This window comes from Alligator mississippiensis, chromosome 7, assembly GCF_030867095.1.
Source record: "Alligator mississippiensis isolate rAllMis1 chromosome 7, rAllMis1, whole genome shotgun sequence".
Taxonomy (NCBI): Eukaryota; Metazoa; Chordata; order Crocodylia; family Alligatoridae; genus Alligator; species Alligator mississippiensis.
In genome coordinates, this window is record NC_081830.1 from 88,877,401 (window position 1) to 88,889,101 (window position 11,701).

Here is an 11,701-nt window from a genome sequence, read left to right on the forward strand (position 1 = left end):
CCCCAGCAGCACAGCCCCGGGGGCTTTGGCTGAGCCGATGCTGGGCCAGGCTGGACACATCCCTGGGCCGGTGGGGGAATCCCTTCGGAGGGATGGCAGGAGCTCTGCAGCGCAGGGTTTTCCCCATTTTCACCAAGGCCGTGCCTGTTTCTGAGCCAGATCACTTGGCATGAGCTCTTTACTCTCCCATCCCGTCCCATCTCTCGTCCCTGCCTGGCCCCTACGTGCTCCTTTAGTCGAGGATCCCGGGGGCAGTTGTGCTGCCAGCTACCGCAAGGAAAGGAGCTGTGATTCGTCTTGGATGTGCAGGGATGCCGATCCTAAGGCAGGCTGAGGATGTCAGGACAGATCATGTCTGGCTGCTTTCCTACTCCATGTGTCAGGACTCTTTCTAAGCCTCTTCAGAGGCATCAGGTGCTGGCTGCAGCCCAGGCTGAGGCTGGGGACTGGGCTGTGCCATTGCTGCTACTGGGACTGAAACCTGGAGGTTTCCAGACAGAGGGTCTTACCCCGCGGCTCAGGGTCACCTCGATGCTGCATTTGGGGTCAGGAGGGAATTTTACCCCATGATCAGGTTGATGTAGGCTGGGGGTTTTGCCTTCCTCTGCAGCAGGGAAACAGCCTCTGCGTGGGGTCTCCTGAACGCATGCTAACAAACTTTTACAGGAGCAGGACACTGGCTGCCGCGGTCCCCCTGCTTTCCCTGGGGCAGGGGCAGGTGTGATGTCTGGTGCTGCCCCGGGCTTGACTGTAGTTTTGCTAAGAGGCTGGACAGTGGATGTGTCTGGGCTGGTTTGCACAGGGCTGATCCTGCCTCAGACAGGAGTTGGACTGGATGTGACTTCTGGAGCTCCCCGCCAGCCCCGTGATTCTCTGATTCCTCTCGCTGGCTGGATACTGAAATGGTTATACTGGACAAGCCCCTGTGGCGTGCTCGGTGAGCAGCGAGGAAGACGCTCGATCTCCTTCCTGTACGGCCAGGAGCTTGCACCCGCTCACGTAGGCACACAGCTGGATCCGGCGTGGGAGAGGCAGGCAACCGGTGAGCACAGGCAGGGCGTGCAACGAGCTCCGTGTGCAAGACGACAGGGTCTGAGCCCGACGATACAGTGCTGCCCGGCAGTAACCGCTGGCATGCCGTCTTGCATGGCAGGGCTGTGTGTGGAGGACCAGGGGTGCACATGCTGCTTTACGGGTGGATATAAGAAGAACGACACGATTGAAGACCTTGATCCTGCATCAGGGGCAGCACAGGAGCAAATCGGCACCTGCTGCAGCGCGGTGCCAGGTCCGGGCCTCCCCGGACTTGGGGCAGTCAGCAGAGAAGGGGTGCGATGAGTTTGTGGTTGTGTTGTTTGTTTGGAGGTTGCATGCTGGCGCTGGGCTTTTGGGCTGGGTTCTGTCGTGGCAGGGACAGGGCTAGGGGCTAGATAGCAAAGGGCAGTAAGCCCTGGCCAGTGGGGAGAGGGGAGCCTGCATTTTGAGTATGTACGTTGTGTTCTGCCTTCCCCAGTTCCCTGGCAGGGTTTTCCCTAATTATTACAGCTGGGGTTTTGTTATCCCTAGATTTAGCTGCCCTGTTATTATCTCCCTGGCAGGCACTTTGCACCCTCAAATCCTTGGCTGACGCAAGGTCCCGTCACGGGGATGCACGAGGATGAGAGTGATGACAGCGCAACGCTCCGGCTCCGGCTCCGGCTCCTACCTACTCCCCAGTTAGCTCCTTGCGGCTTTTTTAAATGTTGGCTTTATAAAGGATCGATGTTACCCCGTTAACACAGGCAGAGGCTTCCAGGATGGAGGCAGGAGCATGGGCTGCGTCAAGAGTCAGGCCTGCAAGAGGGATCCATCTGGTGCCCTGTGCGATGAGGTTTCTGCAGAGTGGCTTTCCTCTGGTGTTAATCCGGTCTGAACTCAGTCCCGTCCCTGCAGCTCTCCCTGCCACGGCTCTGATGCCCGGGTGCGACACGCTCATCTCTGCAGGGCAGGAGCCGTTCCCGTCACGGGCCCTGCTGTTTATACCTTGCAGACACACAGCCGCTCTGCTTTGGTTAAGGACCATCATGACCAGAACTTCCTAAAAAGAGATGAGCTGGCAAACTCGCCCCCAAGGAAAACAACCGGCTGTGGACGTCCCTGGAACGGTTCACAACTGCGGATTCCACCATTTATGGCTGTCATAAAACACACGGCTTAGTTCACTGGAGAAATGTGTTATGCATTAGGGCGGCGTTCGTGCTGCAGCGCGTTCCTAAGCAGAAACGTCTGCTCAGCAATGGGACCAGGCATATTTGGGGCCAGCGAGGAAGAAGCTACCAAATAGGAATAGGAGAGCGACCGTGATTAGAAGTCCCTCTCGTAATGCAAGCACCGGGGCCGTGCGGGTGGCAAATATACAGCTGATAGAGGGAAGCAGTTGTCTGCATGACAGACGGTCTCATCCCATGCAACGTATTGCCATAAGATGTCATGCAAGCTGGGTTAAGAAATGGAGGAAACATCCTCAGCTAACAAGAGCATCTGAGTCAGACTAGCAAGGATGCAAACAAAACCCAGAAGTTTTGGGGAGTGCTCTACGTCTTCCTGCTCCAGGACAGGAGCTAGCCTGTAGTTTCCTCCTGCTGAGTTTCTTAGGCCTTCCTCTGAAGCACGTGGTGCTGGTGGCTGTCAGAGGAAAGATGGTCAGTAGGCTAGAGGGAGCCCTGGTCCGGGCAGGGTCTTAGTTTAGACGGCTCACAGCAATGGAAAACCACCCACGCAGGGTAACATCCACGGGGGGTTTATTAACAAGGATTTTCAAATATGCTCTGCTCTCTGCAGCTCAGCACGCACGGAGAGGGGCCAAGGCACGATGCCTCTGAGTCGCTTCCCCTGTCCCTATTAACAGAAGAATGCGCTTCTTCCCAGCCCCATAAACAAGGTTGTCAGGGCCACGACTGTCTCTCCTGGCCTGCCGCGGCTTTAGCACAGCTCCGGCCTGCACGGGGCTTGCATCAGCTCTGCAGCGAGCGCTGCTTCCCGTGCTTGCAGGTGAAGCTGGAGACGACGCTATAATTGAGCTGTCTCCTCGGTGCACAGCTCAAGTCTTGCAGTATTCACGGCAGGCGCTGGCTCCCCCATCCTGTCCGGTGCGCGGGTCGTGCTTTCATCCTCCAGCAAGGTCGCACTAAATAGGAGCAGGCTGCGGGTTTCTCTGACCATGCTGATGACCGAGGCGGCTCGAGGTTTCGGCTGCCCGGTCAGGGTGTTGCTGGCCGCTAGGCTTCACATCATTAGGCTGCCGTCTCTTGCGAAAGGCTCCAGCTTTCTGGCAGGCAGATTTCTGTTGTTTGCCTCCACCCGGCTCTGTCTGGTTTGTGTGATTTGCAGCTCTGGGCATAAGCAGTGTCTCTGTCTCTCTCGCAGGCAGTGTTGTTTGATCCTTTCTGCCCTCTAACACCTGGGCAGGTGCAGCCCCCGGCCTGGAAGGGATCTCGAGGGCATCCAGGCCAGCCCCCTGCACCAGTGCAAGAAGGCTGCTCCTACAGCAATGCGATGCCCTGATCCTGTGGGTGTGTTTGGTAGCTGGGTAAATAGCAGCAAGGGCCTGGTCCGTCCGGATTGCCAGGTTAAGTGTGTGCTTTGCTTTGTCCGTATTTCCCAGTACCCAGGTACCATGAGCAAACAGAGGCACGTGTGAATCATCCAGCTTCTGCAAACCTGCCACGTGCCTGCATATTCCCAATGAGTCGTTGCCAGTGCCAGGCCCCACGGATATTTCCGTAACATTACTCACTGCAGCACTAGCTTAGTTTTTAGCCAAAAAAACCCACCTGTAACAGCCAACTGTTGGCTGGCAGCTGTGCATAAGTGGCTCCCTGCTGCCAGGGACATCGCAACGTGTCACCAGCTCTTTGCACTTCTGTCTCTGCTGCTTTGCGCGGGTGCAGCTGTCTCTGACCATTTCTTCCACCCGTGCACTCATGTTAGGCCTGCCGCAGGGTCTCTGGCCTGGTCCCGGACATAATGAAGCTTCTTTCCCAGAGTCTCTAGGTACACGTTTTATTTGGAATCGATATTTCTGCCCCTTTCAGTACTGGTCCACACCCCACAGCCTAATCTATTTTACCTTCCTAACATCTGTGGTGGCTCCGGGACCTTGTTCCTGGTCAGGCCACCTGGACTCGATTGTTTCTTCCAAAGGCTGCCTTGTCACTTCACTGTTATGTGGGAAGTGTTGCAGTGTCATGTGCACCTGCTCCAGCACATCCTCCTCCTCCCTCGTCCCCTGTCCTTCCCCAAAATAACACAAGGCAGGACCTGTGAGCAGAAATTGTCTTCTGGGCTGGTATTTCACAGTCCAGCCCTGCCTCTGAAAGGCTCTGAAGATGTGTGGGTGCAGAAGAGACCTGTCAACGATCCTGTGTTGAGGTGTGTGATCTGTTCCAGCCGTCACTGGGCCGCCGTGACATTTCTGATACCCAGAGGCTGATAATCATTCATCTTGACATGAGCGTGGTTTTTCTCTGCCGATATCCATGCTTTCGGTCCGTTCCTGCAGCAAAGCTGCTCAGGAGGCAGCTGCTTGGAGCGGGGTTTCCTCGTTGGTAGTTGTGTTGTGGGATGTTTCAGCAGCATCCCCGGTGTCATGTTGTGGAGCAGGAACGGGCAAATACCGTGGTGTGTACATGTCCCCAGGGAGATCCTGTCTCGCTGCCACTCACCACAACCCGGGGGCTGCCTTTTCAGTTCATTTGGGTTTGAGTCCTGAGAGGCAGCAGGTCACCATGGCTCGGACGGTGTCCAGATCCTCAGGGGGGGTCAGTGCCTTTAACTGCTTTTGCTTTATTTGGGCCCAGTCTGTAGCATGGGGAAGCTGCTCCTTTGCTCTCCGTCAAGGGAACAGTACTGTTGGGTTTGCCCTGTGCCTTGTGTGGCATGTCACATCTCTCTGTACCTCTGTCGGGAATAGCCCCTGCCTGGATGATATGCCACAAAGTCCCAAAGGAGCAGGGGTCCAAGCTGGCAGCACTCTGCACGCGCTGGCCATGCACCTGGGCCGGGAAGGCTGTCGTGTACCTGGAAGGCGGCTTGATTCAGTCCAGAGTGTCTGTGCACACTGCGTTGCATCTGTGCTTTTCTTCCCTGCTGCAAACACGGAGCTGCCCTGTGCTGAGGGTCTCCCCACTTTTCCAGTCCCTCCCAGAAGGACCCTGGGCTGGATCTCTTTCTCTGCTTTGGCTCTGATGGTTTATGGGCACTGCTGCTGTGCATATGGGACCAGCGCTGTGTTTCTAGGTGCTTGCAATGTCCCAGGACACATCATGTGCTTACAAGCCCATCAGCAAATCCTCCCCGAATTCCCTTTTATGAACTCCACTGTCACTCAGCGTTTTTATCAGTGTAGTGCATTAAGGGTATCAGTCCATCGCTGGCCGTTTCGCTGGGGTCTTTTACAATGTAGATGGATGTTTCCCAGGCTTCTGGGATTTGCTGCTTGTCACATGGGGCCCGAGGGAATTTTTTCCCCTCCTGCTGCTCCGTGCGCCTGGAGGAGAGGGGTGTTCCCCTTCCTCTGCAGCATTGGGTGGGGATGGGAACCGGGCTGTGCCAGTGCTTCTGGTGGGACCCAACCCCGAGGGTCATGGCTGGAGGGTGTTAGCCCCTCCACTCAGGCTCAGATCGACATTGCATTGGGGGAGGAAGGGATTTTACGCTCCTGGTCAGATTGCTATGGACTAGGGGGAGTTTGCTTTCCTCTGTAGCAGGGGCACGGCCTCCACCTGGGATCTCTCAAGTGTATATTAACAAGCTTTGCAGCCACAGGACACTGGCTGGCACTGTCCGCCTGCTCTACCTGCGGCAGGTCCGGCTGTGATGTCTGTGTTGTGTCAGGGTTGACCGTAGTTGTGCTAATAAGTTAGACAACGGATTGTCTGAGATGGTTTAGACAGGACTGATCCTGCCTCAGGTAGGGTTTGGGCTAGATGTGACCTCTGGAGCTCCCTGCCAGCCCTTCCCTATGACTCTCTCTTGATATTTGTCCTTGTCCCTGCAGGCACCATTGCATTTCCCCGCGGCATGCAGTGGAAGCCCTCCAGGCCTCCTGGCCTCACGGATGCAGTTGGTGCTGGAGTCACACTGTGCATATTGCACGTCACACTTTGCACACTGGCTCCTAGGCCATCCAGGAGAACACACAATACCAGCAAACTCTCCCTATGCCTGAAAAAGGGTGTTTGTGCCTGAAAGTTTGCAAAGAACAATGTTCCCAGTTATTTAGTTGGTCTAATAAAAGATATCATACACAAAAAACCTTGTCTGCACACTGAGACTGAGGCTTTTTGCTGCATTTCATCTCAGGGATGCACTTTACTTGTGTCCTGTGGCAATGCTGAATGTTGTGGGCATTTTCCAGTAGCTGCCCCATCACTGCCATCTTCCCAGTCTGTGCTGTAGCCAAGAAGCTGCCTCATTTCTGCTCTCCTTAGAGGCGTGTGCTGCACCCCGTTCTTTTTTGTCGGCCTTCTGCAAAGCGGGATGCTTGGTGGGGCTTTGTGCCGGTCTTCCTTAGCGCCGGTCCCTCTTGCTGCGCCCAATTGCCATCTCCATTTGCTGCCAGGCTGGCGAGTCAATGCCTTTGCTCCCCACTTTCTCTTTGATGTGGTGGGTGCCCCGGTGCCGCACGTCTGAGGGTGCTGCTCTATCACGCGCCAGTCGCGGGGGTGCAAGTGAGCGCTTTCATCTGCTCCTTGACGTCCCCTCCGCTCTGGCGAGCCGGGAGGTTTGTTTTTCATGCTCAGCAAGCGTCCATTAGAGACGTCTCTTGGGTCCCTTCTGCATCTGATCTCATTAAGATCCCATCCCTGTCTGTCGCAGCTGCCTGTGAAAGCTCCCAACTGGAGCTGTGACACCTCCGCGCTCTCGGCAGGTCCCTGGTTTCTCCCCAAAAGCTCTCTCTTTGCGCAGAGGTGTGTTTGGAAAAAACAGGCTTCGAATTAGCTCAAGAGACTGGAAAAACTAGCTGCATCCCAGGCTGGAGGCCACTTCTCTGCCTATCCTGCCTGTCCCATTTCAGCATCCACCAGTGGCCTAATTCTCATTGCAGCCGCGATCACTCCTGGCTTCGCACGCTCGAGCCGGAGAGGTGACACTGCCGAGCCCAGGCCGGCTGCTGAAGCGGGAGCCGTGCACGGGCCTGCCAGGATTTGCACTTCCACCCCGACCAAAAACCCCACGTCGTATTCCAGCTGTTCTGCAGAGGGAGGCCGGGGACGTGGGACCCGCGAGGGCGTCTGGCTGGAGAGGTGTTGGCACAGTCACTTCATTTAGCAGCACGCCAGCGTTTGGCACGTGCGGGCCCGGAGCCGGCCGCTCAGAGCTCGCACGTCCTTCCCTGCACCTGGCTCGGTGACACCTGCGTTTGAAAGGGTAAAGGAGACGGGGGGTCCTCTTGGCTGCTTCGGGAGCCGCAGGGCAGCTGTGAAAGTCTCCTCGTTCCCTTCTGCAGCTCTGGGTCCCCTGGCTTGTGTTGCACAGACCATCGCAGACTAGGATCCCCGCGGGCAGGGGGCACGGGGGTGCCTCTCCTCCAAGCGCTCCCATCCTGGCATGCCCAGCTACCTGCCTGCCCGGAGATGCTGGTGCCAGGCTCTGGGAACCGCAGCGGTGATCTTGTCCCGGCTGCGTCCTGAGCCAGGAGGGATCCTGGGGTCCACGGGATGTCAGGCAAGATGAGCTCGTGCTTTGGCCCCGTCCTCTCGTAGCAAGGACCAGCGTAGCAAGGCTCGCTCCCAGCCCAGGGGCAGAGGACCGCAGCTGGCTCAGAGCCGGCCTGGTTCCCTGGAGTCGGTGCTGAGCCAGGGGACCAGCGGGGGCTCCCGCAGGACATGTGCAATTGCTGCACGGAGCATGGCTGTGAGACGCCGCGTGGCCTCGTCTCCAGGACCTGGCCCGAGTCCCGGTGCCCCGCGCCGATTCCCGTGCATTTCAGGGTCCCGTGTCCAGGGATCCTGGCCTCTCAGCCCTAGCTCGCCGGGCACGGCCACGCTCGCAGTTGCGGCCTCCCAGAAGTGACCCACGCTCACTCCAGGAGGCAAAATGAGAGGAGCATCTCCTCCACCTCCGGCTCCGCTCCCTTGCTAGCCCTTGGCGAGCTCTGCCTCCCCAGGCGAGACAGCATCCCCCAGACTAAGGCCGCTTTGGAGCAAGCCATGGACCCTGCTGAGAGAACAAGGTGCACCCCCTCATCTGGCTCTACCAGGACAGGCTGGGGCTCCAGGCATGTTCCCAGCTCTGCCACAGACTTGTGAGGTGACTTAGGGCAAGCACCTTACTGCTTGGTCCCTCAGTTTCCCCATCTGTAAAATGGGCACGACCATGCAGACTCCTTTAGCTGAGGCCCTGGGGATGAAAGCACTAGAGAAGAGCACGGCTGCATGGGAGAAGCTGGCCGGTGCCCGCGCTTGGGGGTGTTTTAGGTCCCGCTGGCTCTCCGAACACCCTGCGCCCAGCCTGGCCCATCTCCGCCGCTCCGTCAGAGCCTCCTCAGCTCAGTCGGCTTCAGCTTCACCCGGGCATGGACGAGATCCTCTGCCCGGAGCTGGCAGCTGTGGTGCAGAGCAGACTAGGAGACGGCAGGGTCTCCAGCGGTGGACCTGCCCTGGAGGAGGCAAGGAAAGGCCGTGGTGCCGCCGGGAGATGGATGGCCCAGCCTTGTTTATTTGCTCTCCTGGAAATCCAGTCACACTCCCACTTCCTTATCTGCATCCTCCTGGAAACATCCGTCAGCCGGAGCCGTCTGTCCTTCCCGCCCGGCTGTGACAGATGTCCCATTAAGTGCAGCGGGGCAGGAAGGGGCTGGGGGGGCGGCCTGTTTGTTTAGGGTGGGCTCTGTCTGGGGCAGCCAGGCAGCTGATGGGTGATTAATGCCTCCGGCCAGATAAGTTGGGCCACCTGATAAGACATCTCCAAGGCATTCCTCTGCCCGGCTCTCCAGGGACCGGGGAAGAGCCAGGGTGGAAAAGTCCCAGGCTAGAGCCCTCCTCCCAGCTCACCCCATGATGGGAACTGTGAATTAGACTGGTGAACGGACCCAGACACCGCAGCCGCCAGGCTCAGGACACCCGGGTTCATGCCTCGTGTCCCGGGGACCTGCCTGCCTGGCCCGGGGCAAGGCGCTTGTCTCTGCAGGCCGGGGGCACCCCAGCAGGGAGAGCACCCCTGCGCTGCCTTGCTATGCAGGGTGTGCAGGGACACGGGTGTTGCAGGGCTAAGCCCCTAAAGCAGATGGGTTTGTGCAACCCAATAGGTGAATGAGGGGGGTGCCAGCTTTGCAGCACTCGGGTGCCCCTGCCACCCTGCCCCGTCCCCTCGGGCGGGCCGCGGGTCCCACCGGGAAAGCTGGGTGCCCTTGGAGGATGGCCCCAAAAGCCTCGGAGGAGCTCAGCCTGCCAGCGGGGTGCACAGCTCCCGCCTGCGGTGATAACGGGGTGCTATTTGGCCGCAAGGCAGAGGTGTTGCCAGTCAGCAGGAGGGGATTAGAAGTGAGAGCAGAGTGTGTGCAAACAGCAGGTCCTTCCGGAGATGCTCCCACACCGCCGGAGAGGTGTCAGATCTGTCTCCCCCGGTCCTGACAACTTCACAGATGCATCTGATGTGCTGCTAATTGTCGGCACCCTTCCTGCCTGGGGACCGGTGCACGGGGCAGGAGGGGAGCAGGGAACCAGGAGCCCTGGAGGGGTTGTGGGCCCCAGGCTGGGTCCTGCAGAGCTGAGAAGGAGCCTGGGGCAAACCAGCCCTGCCCCGTACCTCCCCCAGCCTCTAGCATGAGGCTGCAGCTGGTGTATTTGTGCCCCTTGCACGCCCTGCAAGACCCCGGGGGACACATGGACCCCCCGTGATCTCATCCAGGCTGTTCAGAGTCAAAATCAGCAAAGCGCTTTGGCCTGTACCTCACATTTGGGCTTAGGCATGAGGGCCAGACGCCAGGGAGGACGTTGGCGCCCAGGCCTGGACCGGTCTGGAAATCCCAAGGCTCTCCTTGCTCTGCACCCCATGCCCTGAGCCAGGTCCGGGCTCTCCTTGTTCTCCCAAGCCAGGCCCGCTCCTCTCGCAGACAGGCGTCCAGCTGCTCCCTGCCCCGACAGCCCCGGACAAGGCTGTTCCCAGGGCATTTTTGGCTGCATTTGAGACCTGCTTTCCAGGGTGCATTGCCAAAGCTTGGCCCCGATAACCTTCAGGACATGCCCTGAGACTTGCCCACCCTCCCAGGCATCCCGGGGCATGGAGCCAGGGGACACGGCTCAGGCAGCTGCTATTGCACCCATCGTTTGGCCGCGATCGTGGCCTGGCTTTGCTTTGCTTTGCTTTGCTTTGCTTTGCGAGAAGCTTTGTGCTCTGGGTTTGCTTCACGCCCTGGGCTCCTCGGAGCCGAAATGGGTATGCAGCCGGACGGACTGAGTGGGCGAGATGCCTCCCGGTGTGGAGGGAACGGGGCTGCCCCTGCCTGCAACGTGCTTTGGTGGGAAAAACCCCTGATTTGTGCCAAGGGAACTCAGCGCCTGTTGCAGCACACTGGCATTTTGCAGGGCTGCGCGCATGTCTGCCCGGGGCAAAGGGGCTCGGCTGGGTGGCAGCTGCCCGCTGAGCGCGTCCCTGGGGTGTTTTCGTGCCGATGTGGGCAGACTGGAACGAGTTCATCAGAGAGCAACACAAATGTTGAGCAGCCTGGGAGACCAGACTTGCATGGAAAGGCTGAAAGACCGAGGGTTATCTAGTCTGGAGAAGAGACGATGGACGGGGGATTTGATACCAGTCATCGGATACCTGAAGGGGGGCTACAGGGGTTGGACGCACGCTTGGCTGGGCTGGTTTAGTCGAGGGTGCTTCGTCCTTGACCCGGGGACTGGACTAGATAACCTCGCCAGGCCGCGTCCAGCCGGCTTTGCTATCTCTGATCCTGTGTAAGGGCGTCCTGTCGGCCGCAGCGAGGGGGCAGCTGGACCGTGCTGGTCGCTGCTCGGCTCCCGACACCTTCTGCAGACGCAGGGAGATCTGATAGCGCCAAGGCCAGGAAAGCCCCTCTCTTATCTCCAGAGCCAGCACGCCTGGCCAGGTCTTAAACAGGGCCACGCTTATGCTTGAGGCCCAATCCTCGGGTCTGTTTGTCATATTTGGGGCCCGATCCTGCCGTCCCGATGCAACCCAGGTCCCCCGGCATCAGCTCGCAGCCTGTCCGCTGGGGGTGGATTTGAAGCAAGTGAGGCTGGCAGCTACAATCTGGGGGACGTGTAAACTCTCCAGACCTCTGGGAGCTCAGGGGAGTGCACTTTCCATTGCACGGGCCCTTTGTCCAGTCGCCTGGTCTGGGCTTAGCGTCATGGGCTCTGAGAGAGCCGCTTAAAGGTGCAGTTCCCCACGGCATGTCCAAGTGCTTCATCTCCCTTGGACAGGGCAGAGGCAGCATCTCATCTCCGTCCCTGACTGCACGGCGGTGCCCAGCCCCGTGCCGCAGGAAAAGGCTGTGCTCAGTTCCCTTGCACCCGTCTGTGCCACGTCCGGACAGGATGGGCCTCAGCTGCCAAACCCACAGGCCTGCGGCTGCAGCCACAGGGCCGTTCTCCCCGCCGTCCACAAAGAGTTAACACTCGTGTGACCGGTGAATCACAGCTCCCCGGTCACCCTCCGGTCACACTCTCTCCTCCGCATAATGCCTGTTTTC